The sequence below is a fragment of the Phascolarctos cinereus genome, unplaced genomic scaffold (assembly GCF_003287225.1).
Source record: "Phascolarctos cinereus isolate Bilbo 61053 unplaced genomic scaffold, phaCin_HiC Scaffold_726;HRSCAF=1367, whole genome shotgun sequence".
Lineage (NCBI taxonomy): Eukaryota > Metazoa > Chordata > Mammalia > Diprotodontia > Phascolarctidae > Phascolarctos > Phascolarctos cinereus.
The window spans coordinates 191,317,145-191,334,013 of NW_027556098.1; the positions used below are offsets into that span (position 1 = coordinate 191,317,145).

The following is a 16,869-nucleotide window of genomic DNA, read 5'->3' on the forward strand; positions in this document are numbered from 1 at the left end:
ATTTAGGTAGAATTGTCATTTTTGTTACATTATCTTGGACTACCCATGAACAACTGATATTTTTCTAATTATTTAGATTTGACTTTATTTGCGCAAAAAGTGTTTTGTAATTGTGTTCATACAGTTCTTGAGTTTGTTTTGGCGAGTAGACTCCCAAATATTTTATAATGTTTACAGTAACTTTAAATGGAATTTCTCTTTCTATCTCCTTATTAACATATATGGAAATGTCAATGATTTATGTGGGTTGAAGTAGTTAATTTGAAAACTATACTATCTGTTAAGACAGGAAAAATAAAGTCAGCATTTTTTTCTTTTGTGGCTTCTATAACTGCTCCAAGGAGTATATGGAGATATCCTGAGTCTATATGTATAGTTCTTCGGCCTCCTGAAATTTTTTGAAGCACCATTATGTTAAGCATTCCAATTTCTTAACTCATGTAAGTAAACTATGTATAAATAATGCAAAATTTGTTCCCCTTAATGAAATGATGGCTACATTATTTCAAAAACAACTTATAAAGCCACAAGATAATGAATAACTACCAGCAAAATCATTATCTATTAAGCTTTTAATTGATTCACTTACTAAATTTAGACTGCATTACACTATTGATTCTTTCTTAAATCTCCTAGCTAACCTTAATAAGGGTCCACATACATAGTGATGCAAGTTTCCTGTGACTACTATAGTCCAATATCATTTTTTTCCACACCATTGAAACGAACAATTTCTTCAGTAGGAATTTTCCTTTTAGGTGATGAATGGATCACATCCAAAAGTGCTGATGTTTCTTGCTGCTATTAACATAAAAGTTTAATTCACTGTTAACATTTTCCCAGTATTATATCCTCATTATGTCTCAAAGAAAGGTTGTTTTTTTTTAAACAAAGAATAGTGTTATTAGTAGGAAGTTTGGAATGTCTATTCCTGTGAGAATAAGATAGCTGAGGCCTAACCTTAAGCAAGGTTATGAATCATTACTATTAGTATTTATTATTTTTGCTGCTCTTGTGTTTCCCTTTTGCTGTCACTTATCACCCTGCTGTCCTTTGTTTTCCAAGAGATATGTTCTCTCAAGCATTATCCCATCATCTGGACTTTTCCTGATTATATTAGCTATGGTCCATTTGCCTATCCCACCTAATTAAATCTTAATCACCCTGTTTCCTATATTCTCAGGATCCTGGTAGACTACTAGCTAGTTAATTCAATTCAAATAAACAGTCATTTATTAAGCTCCTACTGTGTGTAAGGCATTATATTAAATGACATAGGCCTTGCCCTTGATTTACATTCAAAACTTGGGGAGAGAAGGTCATGTTATTCATAGGGATAAGTAGAGAATGATCAGGGCAAAGGGAATGTGAATTTTCTTGGGGGGAAATTGACAGAATTATTCTGAATTTTAACTTGAGTATAATGTGTATTTTTGTATACATAGTAGACTTGAGAAAGAGCTTCTGAAGATTTCTCTCAAAATTTGCTTTTCTTTTAAATGTTGTAATAAAACCATTCTGCAGTTAAGAAAGCTTATAAGTAGAAGAATGAAAGACAGCTTCATAGAGAAAATGGAATTTCTCATAAGCCTTAAAGGAAGCAAAGGATTCAGAAAGGTAAAGATACAGACATGTACAATAGATATGAATTCTAAGAATTATTGAATTATCTACAAACCCACAAAAGTAGGAGACATCATGTCCAGTAGCAAATCTACTATATAATTGAATCTGCAAATAGCTTGATATTCTTCTTCTCCCAGGAAGCATTGCAACTTACTAGAAAACTTTAAGATAATCATATCATCATCATCATCATCATCATCATCATCATCATCATCATCATCTAGATTCATAGAGGTCTTTATGGTTATATCGTTAAGAATAAGACATGTCCAATTAACCTCATTTTCTTTTTTTCCATATCTGCTGTTCTAAGTGAATGCTCCAAATATAGAAAAACTAGATTTTATCAAAATATTTGGCAAAGTCTTTCATGATGCCTCTGTAGACAAAGTGAAGATTTGAGGGCTCATTTAATAATGTAGTACATAGTAATGTTTCAAAAGCTAGCCATTTTTTAAAAACTGAGATTAATCTGAAATGCTGAATTAACTAATTATCTTAATAGCTTTACTTTTATATATACAACTAGTGTTATCTTTCTGACAGTATTTATTAAATGAATAACTGCTTCAAATATTTGGTTGGCAGGCCTTATCATAATAGTCCAGGACAGAATGCTTAAAAACAAAGGTGCAATCAACATTTAATGTTTTATACACCTAAGGACAAAATTAATGAAGTAAAAAAAAATCTTTAAAACTAAGTAAGTCCACTCCACTACTAATACAATAAAGTGGTAGAGATATTCTGTCCTATCAGCATTCATGGCTCAATCCATATGTCCTAAAGTAAAGTAGGCTTGGTTTTGATTCAGAGGTTCCCCTGGCAACCAGGAGGCTAAAAACTTGAACATAATTGATTGTATTCTTTTTTATGACTTAGGGTTTCCATTGACAAAGTATCCCAAGGTTTTTAGAACAATATTCTTTCTTCCAAGGAGCAGGGCTAAGCAACACTTATGTGACTTAAGGCCGCGGAGTGTTTCCTGCACAAAAATTCTTCCTTACAGGAATAAGACCCTGGCTCATATTTAGATACAGTGGAGACAACTGTATTAGGCATGTTGCTTGGCTTTAAAAATAAAAATTCATTTAGTGCTTAAAATTCCAAAACAGTTATTTGAGCCTAGGGTCAGATCTACTAAATTTTGGCTAGTATATAAGCTAAATCTGAACTACTTGACTTTCAGTACATATAAAATTAAATTTATTTCATTGCAAATTGTATTAGTTATTTTTTAATATAATTTTCCCAAGGCATATATGGATGGATGGACAGATGGACAGATAGATTATATGTGGATAGACAGAGAAAGATATATGGATACAGATGATAACATACATTCACGTGTTTAAACAATACATAAAGGAATAATTTCATGTTTACCTAGGTATCATTTGTGTCATTATTTTTATGTCATATGTAATTATGTATAAACGATGTGATGCAGGAAGAATTAAGTTCAAGAATTGTCTTAGATACTGTTTCACTGTGTGACAATGTACAGGTCACTTAACCTTATTTTGCTGAATGGGAAGCTGAGGCTCTAAGACATTATGTATATTGGCATAGTTAATTAGTGCCTGTGACATGATATGAAGCCTTCTATCCTACACAAAGTTTGGCACTTAGCACATTGTTGGCATATAGTAGGTGCTTAATAAATGTTAACTGACTGACTACATCCTATGAATTCACCACTACCACTCAGGAAACAAACAAAAAAGCACAATTGTATTTGTAGAAAAAAAAAGTTAATGTTCTAAATACTTTTTTTTCTTGTACTGATAGAAAATCACTATATTTCTTCAAAGAGAAAAAGTCAACTAATTTCTCTCACACCATACAGTCTAGACACTTCCTTATCAAATGAACACAGTGGGAAAGAGAAGGTCATTAGCATTCAACATCATGAGGACTGGCAGAAATTCTTTCTATCATTCCTTTCTCTGAAGCTTGGACAACTCATTCCTATTTCCAAATCATAACAACTTCTCTGCACTTATGTGAATAAGTAGAAAGAGCCATAACATGGCATTCTTTTTCACTTGAAAACACACACACACACACACACACACACACACATACACCTGACATCAACGAAGCCAAAACTATCACATTTTTGTACAAATAGAGGATTTCATTTGGCAAGCACGCTCACCTTCTTGTTTCCCAACCACCTTGTAAAAATCAGTTTACAGGTATGCAAACAAATCACAGCACCTGGGTTTGTGCCTCTCTGAGGTTCCATGCTGTAATACTATGTCTTATGCTTGCCTGTGGTTATAGTTCCACCTTCTGACACATATTTTGTGCTGAGAAAGCACTTACCTATGTATTATCTAAATATTGTGTGTCTTCTGGAGGCTAGCAAGGTGCTCTGCACACAATAGGCATATAATCAATGTTTTTGTAATTGAATTATAATCTGTTCCTAATATAGTAGAGGAAATTCTATTATCATGTACTATTCAAATGGTTGTTGCTTTTTCTGTGAGTAGAATTAATCCTTTAGTCTCTAATATGACTGTAGTTTTTTCATGATGTGGAAATCTTACTGGTTAAGCCTAGCTCATCTGGGCTTTGCTCAGTGAACTAATACAAACTATTGCTAAATCATATTAGAGCTCCATGTTCATAATGCTTATAAATGGTCAGCTGCTTTAGATTTTGACCTAGGATCTCTTCTATCTGCCTACATTTTCATACCTACAAACACAGCTGGAAAGGTGGCACCTGCAAAAGCCATGAGGCATGACTTTAAGTGGGAAATGAATAAACTACCTGCTGGGTTGGAAGTTGGAGACAGAGGCAACCATTATTTGCATCCTACTTGCTTTAGGCTTTTGATTTTAAAAGTGCCTCACTGGAAAATCCATAGAGTAACATTTGTACACATTGTAAAACAGAAAAGAAGTCTGTCAGCAGCTATGTATAGGACAGGAATTTTCCCACTTATTTGTTTTCTCTGGAAATGGAACTAGCATTTTACTCACCTGGGGCTAGTTTTGCACAACATATGAGGGCAAACAGCCTGAAAAGTACCCTCCAATCAGCATTTTAAACCAAATTCAATTATGGGTAGAGATTAAAAGCCAGGGACACAGTGAAACTAATTCTGCTTAGCACAGTGCATGGCACCTAGTATGAGTCTGAAATATCTGTTTTACCCGATTTTTTTTCCAACTATTTCACCATAATAAAAATTCAACACTTTTCTAAGCATCATTATTCATGACTATATCATGATAAATATTTAATGTTAATTAAAAAGTCTTCATGATCAAAATGTATTCATAAATATATACACATGTATATATAAATATACTTATATACATGCATGTATCCATGAGAAAAGAACAATAATATATATTTGAATATGTATACTATATACATATTACATACATATGTATGTGTGTGTACACATATATATTCAATTAAGCATAATTGTTCTTTTCTCATGGATTTTGGTCCATCAGTGTCCAAGGAAGGATGAGGCTTACAAACTCCCAAATCTGTTCCTGTAAAGTACTAAGATAATATCAGGGCTTTGTTTTTATATCACATTTTAAAATATTTATAGTTATTGCTTCCTTTATTCCAAAATTACCACTTCATGCAAAAGAGCACATTGATGATTGATGTTATTAATCATAGGGGACATCCTGAATACTACCATATTGCAAATGGTTTAGGTCATACAGAGATAAGAGAGTAAGTCAATAGGAGAAACAGTGACTTCCTGACATTTGTATAAATGGATTTTGAATCTCAATCACATTCTTGGCTCAGAGCCCCTGTGGAGCTAATTTCAAGAAGAGGCATTGGGGGTGGAGTGGTGGTCCTTCGTTTGAAATGAACACTTGAATTTTCTAGCATCTCTCTCTCTCTCTCTCTCTCTCTCTCTCTCTCTCTCTCTCTCTCTCTCTCTCTCTCTCTCTTCTCTCTCTCTCTCTCATCTTTTTCTCCTTCCACCTCATTCTTCTGTCAAGAAATTGTCCATAATGTAGCTACCTGGTTACTACTGAACAAAGAACACTGGGTGCATTTCAGGGGTGTTCTCAAGAATACACCTGATTGGATATGTGCATAAATATAAGAAAACTTTATATTTTGGGACTATATACTATGAGATGTAACCAAGAGCTCAACTTTCCATGATTCTATATAGGTGTACAGATCTAATGTTATTCACAGAGCTAAGCCCTTAATATAAATAGAAGAGGCAGAATCCTCAATAATGTAATGACTACTGAAAACTTTAGAAAATAAAATATTGAATCATCAATTTAAGAAATTGCAGATGTATAATCTTCAACAAATGCTTCATCCTTGAGGAATATTTTTCTTTAAAAGACCAAGACATATTATATGAAGAGAATAAAGAGATTACCTATATACCAAAATATATTTATTCCAGTATGTAGCTTTACTGAACTCTTGTTAAGGTTGGCCAAGGTAAACTTGGCCACACGTGTGCACACACATGCATGCACATGCACACACACACACACACACATATGTGAATATATGGTATATATTTATTGTTATAAAATACTTATGGGTTCCCCTACAATTTAGCAAATTATTAATGTCTGATCAAAATGTATTTATTAGGGGCCTCAAATGTCCCAACAGCTGTGATAAATTATTGGAATATAGTTTCTTTCCTCTGATATTATATACAGCTTATCTCCCATTTAATTATCTACACACATATACACATATACACATACACACATATATTTATATGTATCACATATATTACTGTGTGCATTATACCTTGTTTGTCCATAGGCATTGGCACATTGTCACCTGCCATTATGTAGCTAACTCCCTGAAAGCAAGGATTTCTTTTTTACTTATTAGTATTCTATTTTTTCCAATTAAATGCAAAGATATTTTTGCAAGATTTTGAGTTCTGAATTTTTCCCTTCCCTCATCTCCTCCCTCCCCAAGATACCATGCAATGTGATAGGATATATGTGTACAATCATATTAAACATATTTCCAGATTAGTCATGTTATGAAAGAAGAATCAGAACAAAAGGGAAAAACCATAAGAAAGGGGAAAAAAAGAAAATAATATGCTTCAATCAGCATTCAGAATCCATAGTTACTTCACTGGATGTGGACAGCATTTTCCATCATGATTCCCTTAGAATTGTCTTCTATCATTAAATTGCTAAAAAGAACTAAGTCTATCAAAGTTGGTCATCACACAATGTTGCTATTAGTGTGTACAATTTTCTCCTGGTTCTGCTTACTTTACTCAACATCAGTTCATGTATATCTTTCCAGATTTTTCTGAAATATGTTTGCTCATAATTTCTTATAGCACAATAGTATTCCATTATATTCATATACCACAACTTGCTCAGCCATTCCCCAATTGATTGGCATCCCCTCAATTCCAATTCTTTGCAACATAAAAAGAGCTGGTACAAATATTTTGGTACATGTGGGTCCTTTTCCCATTTTTATGATCTCTTTGGGATACAGCTCTAGAAATGGTATTGCTGAGTCAAAGGATATGCACAGTGTTATAGCCTATGCCTTTTGGTATACTTGCAAATTACTCTCCAGAATGGTTGGCTCAGTTCACAACTCCACCAACAATGCCTTAGTGTTTTAATTTTCCCAGAAATTCTCCAATACTTACCATTTTTCTCTATTGTCATATTAGCCAATATGACAAGTGTGAGGTGGTACCTCAGAGTTGTTTTAATTTGCATTTCTCTGATCAATAGTGATTTAGGGCATTTTTTCATATGACTAGAGATAGCTTTAATTTCTTCATCTGAAAACCGACCTCATATCCTTTGACCATTGGGAATGATTTGTATTCTTATAAATTTGCCTCAGTTCTCTTTATATTTTAGAAATGAGACCTTTTATTGGAGATACTGGTCATAATTTTTCCCCCCAGCTTCTTACTTTCCTTCTAATCTTAGTTGCGTTGTCTGTTTGTACAAAAACTTTTCTTTTTAATTTAATGTTATCAAAATTATCCATTTTACATTTCAAAAAGTTTTTTTAAATCTCTTGTTTGATAATAAATTCTTCCCTTCTTCATAGTTCTGTCTGATATTCCTTGCTTTCCTAATTTGCTTGTAGTATTACCCTTCATGTCTAAAAAATGTTCCCATTTTAACATTATTTTGGTATACAGAGTAAGATGTTCATCTAGGCTTGCTTTCTTCCATAATATTTTCCAGTTTTTGAAACAGTTTTTGTCAAATAGGGAGTTCTTATCCAAGAAGCTGAAATCTTTGGGTTTATCAAACAGTAGATTACTATAGTCATTGACTACTATGTCTTGTGTAGGTAATCTATTACACTGATCCACCACTCTATTTCTTAGCCAGTACCAGATAGTTTTGATTATTGCTGCTTTATGATACAGTTTTAGATCTGTAAGAGCTAGGCCACTTTGCCTTGCATTTCTTTCCAGTAATTCCTTTGATATTCTGGAACTTTTGTTCTTCCAGATCAATTTTGTTGTTGTTGTTGTTGTTGTTGTTCTTGTTTTAGCTCATAATTTTTTAGTACTGTGATTGGTATGGCACTGAATAAGTAAATTAATTTAGTTAGAAGTGCCATTTTTATTATATTATCTCGGCCTACCCATGAATAACTTGTATTTTTTTCCAGTTATTTAGTTCTGAGTTTATTTGTGTGAAAAAGTCTTTTGTAAATTGTGTTCATATACTTCCTGAGTTTGTCTTGGAAAGTAGACTCCCAAATATTTTATATTGTCTACAGTTATTTTAAATGGAATTTCTCTTTCTATCTCTTGCTGCTGGGTTTTGTTAGTAATATACAGAAGTGTTGATGATTCATGAAAGTTTATTTTGTATCCTGCAACTCTGCTACAGTTGTTAATTATTTCCAGTAGTTTTTTAGTTGATTTTCTAGGATTCTCTAAGTTTACCATCATACCATCTCCAAAGAATGCTAGCTTTGTTTCTTCATTGCCTATTCCAATTCCTTCAATTTCTTTTTTTTTCTCCCTCTTATGGATAAAGCTAACACTTCTAGTACAATACTGAGTAATAGTGGTTATTATGGACGTCTTTATTTCAACCCTGATCTTGTTGGGAATGCTTCTAGCTTATCCCCATTACACAAAATGCTTGCTGATGATTTTAAATAGATGCTACTTACCATGTTAAGGAAAACTCCATTGATTCCTATGCTCTCGAGTTGTTTTTTTTATTTTTAATACAAATGGGCGCTCTATTTTGTCAAAATCTTTTTCTGCATTTATTGAGATAATCATATTATTTCTGTTAATTTTTATTAAGATGGTCAATTATGCTGATAGTTTTCCTAATATTGAACCAGCCCTGCATTCCTGGTATAATTCCCACCTGGTTATAGTGTATTATCCTTATGATAAGGTGCTGTAATTTCTTTGCTAATATTTTATTTAAAACTTTTTGCATCAAAATTCATTACAGAAATTGGTTTACAATTTCTTTGTTTTGTATCTTTGTGGTTTAGGTATCAGCACCATATTTCTATCTTTAAAAGAATCTGGTAGGACTCCTTGTTGACCTACTTCCTCAAATAGTTTATACAGTACTGGAATTAATTGTTCTTTAAATATTTGGTAGAAATCATTTGTAAATCCATCTGGCCCTGGAGATGTCTTCTTATGGAGTTCATTGGTGGTTTGTTCACTTTCTTTTTCTGAAATAGAGTTAGTTAAGTATTCTATTTCTTCTTTTAATATGGACAATTTGTATTTTTGTGAATATCCATCCACTTCACTTAGATTGTCAGATTTATTAGCCTATTTAAGCAAAATAGCTCCTAATTATTGTTTTATTTTCCTCTTCATTGATGGCGAATTTATTCTTTTCACTTTTGATACTGGTGATTTGGTTTTCTTTCTTTTTTTTAAATCAAATTAACCAAAGTTTTATGTATTTTATTAGGTTTTTTTCATGAAACCAGCTCTGAATTTATTTGTTATTTCAATAGCTTTATTAATTTCAATTTTATTCATCTCTCCTTTGATTTTCAGAATTTCTAATTTGGTATTTAATTGAGGGATTTTAATTTGTTTTTTTCCTAACTTTTTTAGTTACATGCCCAATTCATTGATCCCCTCTTTCTCTATTTTATTTGTGTAACCATTTACAGATATACAATTTCCCCTAATAATTGCTTTGACTGCATTCCATAAATTTTTGTATGTTGTCTCATTATTGTCTTTACCTTTTATCAAGTTATTGATTATTTCTATGATTTTTTTCTTTGACCCACTCATTCTTTAGGATTATATTATTTAGTTTCCGATTATTTTTTAATCTATTTGTCCATGTCCCTTTATTACATGCAATTTTTATTGCATCATGTTCTGAAAAAGAATGCATTTATTATTTCTGCCTTTCTGTATTGAAATATGAGGTTTTTATGCTGAAGTACGTGGTTAATTTTTGGGAATGTGTCATGTAACACTAACAGAAAAGGTATATTCCTTTCTATCCAAATTCAGTTTTCTTCAGAGGTCTACCATATCTAAGTTTTCTATAATTCTATTCACCTCCTTAACTTCTTTCTTGTTTATTTTGTGGTTAGATTTATCTAGTTCTGAGAGGGGGAGGTTGAGGTCCCCCACTAGTATCGCTTTGCTATCTATTTCTTCCTATACCTCCTTTACTTCTCCTTCAAGATTTTAGATGCTATACCACTTGGTGCATATATGTTTAGTAATGATATTACTTCATTGTGTATGGTATTTTTTTTAGCAGGATGTAGTTTCCTTCCTTATCTCTTTTAATTGGATCTATTTCTGCTTTTGCTTTGTCTAAGATCAGGACCGCTATCTCTGCTTTTTTTTTTTTTTTGGAGAGGAGGAGGTAGGGAATGGGGTTAAGTGACATTTCCAGGGTCACTCAGCTAGTAAGTGTTAAGTGTTTGAGGCTGGATTTGAACTCAGGTCCTCTTGACTCCAGGGTCTGTGCTCTATCCATTGCACCACCAAGCTGCCTCACTGCTTTTTTTTTTTACTTCATCTGAAGCATAATATATTCTGCTCCAGACTTTTACCTTCATTCTGTGTGTATCTCTCTGTTTCAAATGTGTTTCTTTAAACAACATATTGTAGGTTATGTTTTTTTATTTCACTCTGCCATCAGCTTCCATTTTATGGGAGAGTTTATCCCACTCACATTCACAATTATGATTTTTAACTTTGTCTTTCTCTCTATCTTAATTCCCCCACCGTTTATACTTTTGTCTTGCCTTTCACCCTTTCATTCCTCACCAGTGTTTTCCTTCTAATGACCACCTCCCTCAATCTACCCTACCTTCTATCATCACCTTTCTTTTTTTTTCCTCCTTCTCCTCCTACTTCCCTATAGAGTAAGATAGTTCTTTATAACCAACTGAATGTGAATATTATTCCCTCTTTAAAGCAAATCCAATGACAGTAAGGCTCAAACAATGCTCCCCCCTTCTTTCCCTTTATTTTAATAGGTATTCGCAGTGATTCATGTGATATAATTTACTCTATTCTGCCTCTCTCTTTCCTCTTCTCCTAGCATAATCTTTTTTTCACCCCTTAATTAATTATTTTATCATCACATCCAAGTTAACTTATAACCAGACTCTCTACGTATTTCCTTTTTAAATGCCATAATAAAGATACTGTTCTCAAGAGTTACAACTATCATCTTCCCAGATAGGGATGTAAATAATTTAACCTTATTGAACAACATGTTTTTCTTTTCTTTCCTGTTCATCTGTTTATGCTTCTCTTGGGTTTTGTATTTGAAGACAGAATTTTCTATTCAGCTCTTCTTTTTGTTTTTTGTTTTTGTTTTTGTTTTTGCAATCAGGAATGATTGAAAGTCCTCTAGTTCATTGAATATCCGTCTTTTTCCCAGAAAGATTATGTTCAATTTTCATGAGTAGTTCATTCGGTTGTAATCCAAGCTCTTTTGCCTTGAAGAACATCGTATCCCAAGCCCTCTGATTCTTTTTTTTATGTACTTAAGATTTTTATTTATCATGAAATAACATTAATGTTAAAAAATTACTTTGCTAAGTGGTACAAATTTTAATACATTTTTCAAGTTTTCTTACTGTTTACATTTAGTTAATGGGACATATTACACTTCCTGTCAGCAATCAGTTTATTATACTCTGGAATCACGTTTGAAATTGATTTCTTTAGAAATCTGAAAACCAACCTTAGTAGCCACCTCATTTTCTGAGTTTACTTTCTTGAAAAACCATTGTGGGGGCAGCTAGGTGGTACAGTGAATACAAATCTGGCCTTGAAGTCAGGAGGCCCAGAATTCAAATCAGGCCTCAGACACTTGACACCCACTAACTGTGTGACCCTGGACAAGTCACCCAACCTCGATTGCCCTACTTCTAAGTTGTCTTTGATGTTCATGGGTTGAAAAGTCTGGAAACCACCACAGCTGCCCACATCTCAGTCCTCTGAGGTCTTCTCCAGGTTCCCTGAGGCCTGTGCACCGATACCAAACTGTGTTCCTCTCCCAGCCCAGCATGGTATACCTTTCCTTTCAACCATCCAGGTTGTCTTGGGCTAGAAATTTGTGTCACTCTGTCTTTTTGTAGGTTTTGCTGTTTTAGAATTTATTTAGAGCCATTTTTTACTGGTATTTGGATCGATTTGGGGAAGAGCTCAGGCAAGTGACTGCTTTTACTCCACCATCTTGGCTCCACCAGTCCTTTCTGATTCTTTAATGTAGAAGCCTCAAAGCCCAGGATAATCCTGACTGTAGTTCCATGATATTTAAACTGTTTGTTTCTGGCTGCTTGCAGTATTTTCTCCTTGACCTGATGATTCTGGAATTTAGCTACAATATTTATTGCAGTTTTTATTTTGGGATCTCTTTTAGGAGGTGATCTGTGGATTCTTCCAATGACTATTTTACAATCTAGTTGTAGGATATCAGAGCAGGTTTTGTTGATAATTTCATGAAAAATGCTGACCAGGCTCTTTTTTTGATCATGCCCTTCAGGTGGTTCAATAATTCTTAAATTATCTCTCCTGGATCTATTTTCCAGGTCCATTCTTTTTTCCACTGAGGTATTTCACATTTTATTCTTTTTTTTTCTTCTTTTGATTTTGTTTGACTGATTCTTGATGTTCCATGGAGTCATTAGCTTCCACATGCCCAAGTCTAATTTTTAAAGAATTATTTTCTTCAGTTAGCTTTTGTACCTCTTTTTTCCTTTTGGCCAATTCTACTTTTTAAGGAGTTCTTCCCTTCAGTGAATTTTTGCACCCCCTTTTCCATTTGGCTAATTCTACTTTTTAAGGAGTTGTTTTCTTCAATGGATTTTTTTTTTCAATGTGGCCAATCATATTTTTTAAGGAATTGCTTTTTTTCATCAAGTTTTGTCCTTCTTTTTCCAAGCTATTCACTCTCTCCTGCATACCTCTCATTCCTTTTCTCCTTTTTTTCTTCTACCTCTCTTATTTGACTTTTAAAATACTTCCAGTTCTCTTCTAAGAAGGCTTTTTGGGATTGAGACCAATTTATACTCCACTTTGAGGTTTTACACGTGACAATGTTATCCTTTTCTGAGTTTGTGTTTCAATTTCCCTGTTGCTATGGTAACTCTCTATGGTCAATGTTTGTTTTTGCTTTTTGCTCATCTTGATTGCTTTTGAAGTTGAGCTCTCTAGCTGGAGCACAGGAGGCATCATCCCTAGCTTATTGTGCTGGGGACCAGGAGCCTGGTCACTGCTTTTGTGCTTTGGGGCCTAAGGTGCTGGCAACTGGAGGTTGTAGGGGTCTGACAGCTTACCCGGTGCTGAGCTGGGGTTATAGTGGTGGTGTCTGGAATATGCTGATGTTAGGTGTGGTTTTTCTTTGTTTCCCAGGGCTACACTGAAATTTCTGGAGGTCTGGTCCTTAGTGAATGGCTGTTTGCCCTGGACTGCACTAAATCACATGGAGGTCTGGCAGCAGAAGATGTTTAACTGCCCTGGCTGCGCTGAAGCACATGGAGGTCTGGCTGCTGTAGGACGCCTGCTTGCCCATGACTGCACTGAAACATGTGATGGTTCTCTGAGCTGGAGTCACGGGCCCTTGGCTATGTTAAGGCTTGTGGGAGGTCCTGGTGTTGGCATTTGCTTGATCCACCACCCTGGGTCTCAAAATCTCCTGCTGGTTTGCTGAGGTAGGACTTTTTTGTTTTTTGTTTGTTTGTTTTACAAAGTTTAAAAGTATTTTTTATTGCAGATAGTGCATATACATTATTAAAGGAACTGGTTTCTTTTCCCATCTCTAAGATGATATCAAATACCTGATCTTATGCTGATATTCACACACAAAAAAACTCCACCATGTTTTCATGTGACTCTTTTTTTCAGTACCTGGGGTTTGGACTTGGCTAGATTTTCTATTTTAACCCATGCTTCTTCCTGTTCCTTTAGTTTTAGCTTCTCTTTCATTTTCTGTGCTTTAAATTGTTGCATGCAGTCATCAACAGTTTTTGTTTCATCTACATGAAGAGTTTCAGCACATTATACATCAAGCCATGTATTGGTTTATTTTAATGGGTGAGGTAGGGCTTTTTGCTGGCTTGCTGGGATACTTCCTTTCCTGGAATGTGCTCCCTTTTTACTCAAGTAAGAATGACCTTTCTTGCCAAACCTCCAAGTTTCCTGGTCTAAAAGACTGCTCCACCCTTTGTTTCCACTGGCTCTGGTGTTGCAGGATTTGTTCTGGGACATTATCTTACGGTTGTTCCTAGGTGAATATGGGAGAGCAACAGCAATTTATTGCTGACTCCTCCATTTTGGCTCCTGGAAGTCCCAGAGACTGTTTTATTTTCCTTTCTTTATATTCCCAGTACCTAATGTAGTATATGTCATACAGTCAGCCCTACACACACAGATAAGTTTGCACACCCACAAACACAAGTACATATGTAGGCAGTCTTATGAAATATATCTATATGTAAGTGCATATGCATGTATGTGTATAACATGTACATATGTGTATACATCTACAGCTATCGACATTATGTGTACTCTACGTATTTTATATAAGCATATTTCCTGCTTTTTAAAAAACAATTTACGTGCATTCTTTTTATACTGACATATATATGTCTTCTCCTTAGTGTAAAAAATTCCTTCCACCAAATAAATCATGGCACTTCTAAATTTTAATATAATTACCTGATTTTCATAGAGGTTAAGGGAATTCCCCAAGACTACCCAGCTAGAAATGTATTGCCACTATTGATGATAATGATATATACATTTGTAAATACGTATATTAGAGACTCATAAGTGAAATGTCTTCAAAAACCATGAGCTAACAGTAGCTCATAGCAAATGTGAAACTAATTTGAAGGTATACAGTAACAAAACCTAGTCAAGGATGACATAAAGAATAAAGGCTTAACTTTCCTTAATTTACATTTTTTCAATTTTCCTAAAAAACATTTAGAGAATCATCATGTTTACAACACTTTCCACTTTCATTTTAATGAAAGATTTCTCATTAAATCTTTTCTTTTTTTCAGGCTGTCTCTTATAGATTTCTCAGGCTTAGTAAAACATGATGACATAAATGGCAAAAATCTGCATTTTAAAGCCATCCATTTGGTTGTTGAAAATTGTACCATTCAATGTTACATTTAAAACACAAAAATAAAATATGGCTAAATTTTTCTCACCCATTGTTTTATATTGTTATTTGTTCTGAATGCTATGTTTTTCATTTTTCACTAGTAAGAAAATCTTGATATGGTTCTTCTTAGGGGAGTAGTTAAGTAACCATAGTTAAGATTTTATTGCAATGCCTTTTACTATTGACTATGAATAAATCGTGATTCCTTACCACAGGCTGACATTGAAATGCTGTAGTGTTTACTCAGACAAATGCAGTGGACCACAACAGAATGCTTTCTGCATTTTCTCATCCAAACACAACATTAACCATATGTTCACACTGTGAGAAGCTGTCATTAGGTATTATAGTGACACTATTCACACCAATATGGTTGAGGGCCTGTTAGTGTTTCCATTAAAAATTCAGGGGCCTATAAGTCAATTGGAAAAAAAAAGTTTGAGAATTAAATCTGCCATATCAAATCTCAGTTTTGATGTTTTTTGTTCATTTCTTTTATATTTTTTCCTTATTAAGCTATTAAAGCAGGGGTTCTTAATCTTGGTGTCATGAATGTCTTTTTTTAAATATGTTGATGAACTAGATTTAAATATAATTACTTTCTCTTTTAATTCTATGTATTTTTATGCTTATGAAAACATTATTCCAAGAAGGGTTTGATCACACACTCACACACATACACACACACACACACTTAAGGATCTATGGAACAAAATCATAGCATTCCTATCTTTTGCCAAAGATAAAGGGAAACAATTATTTTAATTTTTCTCTTTATCTTCCCAGCTCCTGGTTTAGTGCCTGAAAAATAGTAAGTGTTTCATAAATGCTTGATGCTTGATAAGTAGAATTAAATTCTGGGATAAAATGCAAAGAACCCTCAATTATCATGGGCAGTATAGGGTAAGGGATAGTGTAGCTAATTAAAATCTACAGATAATCTTCCAGTTATGATAAGGTCGTTGATTTCAATTCTTTCTCCCATGCAAGTCACTTATCAAAATGGAAATAACTAGTAAAATTGACTCACTCCAGCTTCCCTGTGTCCAAAACTTCTCTACATAGCAATAAGTATTTATGAAATATTTAATAGGTACCAGGAACTATGCTAAGACTTTAGGAGACACACATACAAGCAAAGAGCTTTAAAGATAGCTTTTGTCCTCAAAGAGCTTTTATTCTAACGAGGAGAGAAAAAACACAAAATAGAACTGGAACGTACAGGGGTTGAAGAGAGAAGTTACCCTCAAGCATGAAAGGGTTCAAGTACAGTCAAAAGCAGAGCCAGAGGAAAATGGAGATGGCTGGTCTGGGTCTGTTCACAAAATGGAGGCCCCAGGGGAAAAAACAAAAATAAAAACAAACAAAACAAAACAACAAAAAACCACAACAATGAGGCAATACAGAGTGACCTTCCAAGTCTCCAGGGACTGAAAAAATGTTTCATGGTAAAAAAGGTAACTAAGTCACAGAAGCAAAGTTCAGAGTCAGAAATACATTTTGGAGGTTATGACAAGCAATAACATCATTAGCAGTGCTTGCAAAGTACAAAAGTGAAAAAAGAGGCTAGCATATGATGATGGACAGACAGTATATGATATAT

The 16,869-nt window shown here is 33.9% G+C and overlaps 1 pseudogene; it reads right to left on the bottom strand.

Annotated features, from left to right (window-relative positions):
- Positions 1-15,316, bottom strand: part of LOC110213291 (protein ECT2-like) — a 100,463-nt pseudogene extending 85,147 nt beyond the window's left edge.
- Between the last annotated feature and the right edge of the window lie 1,553 nt (positions 15,317-16,869).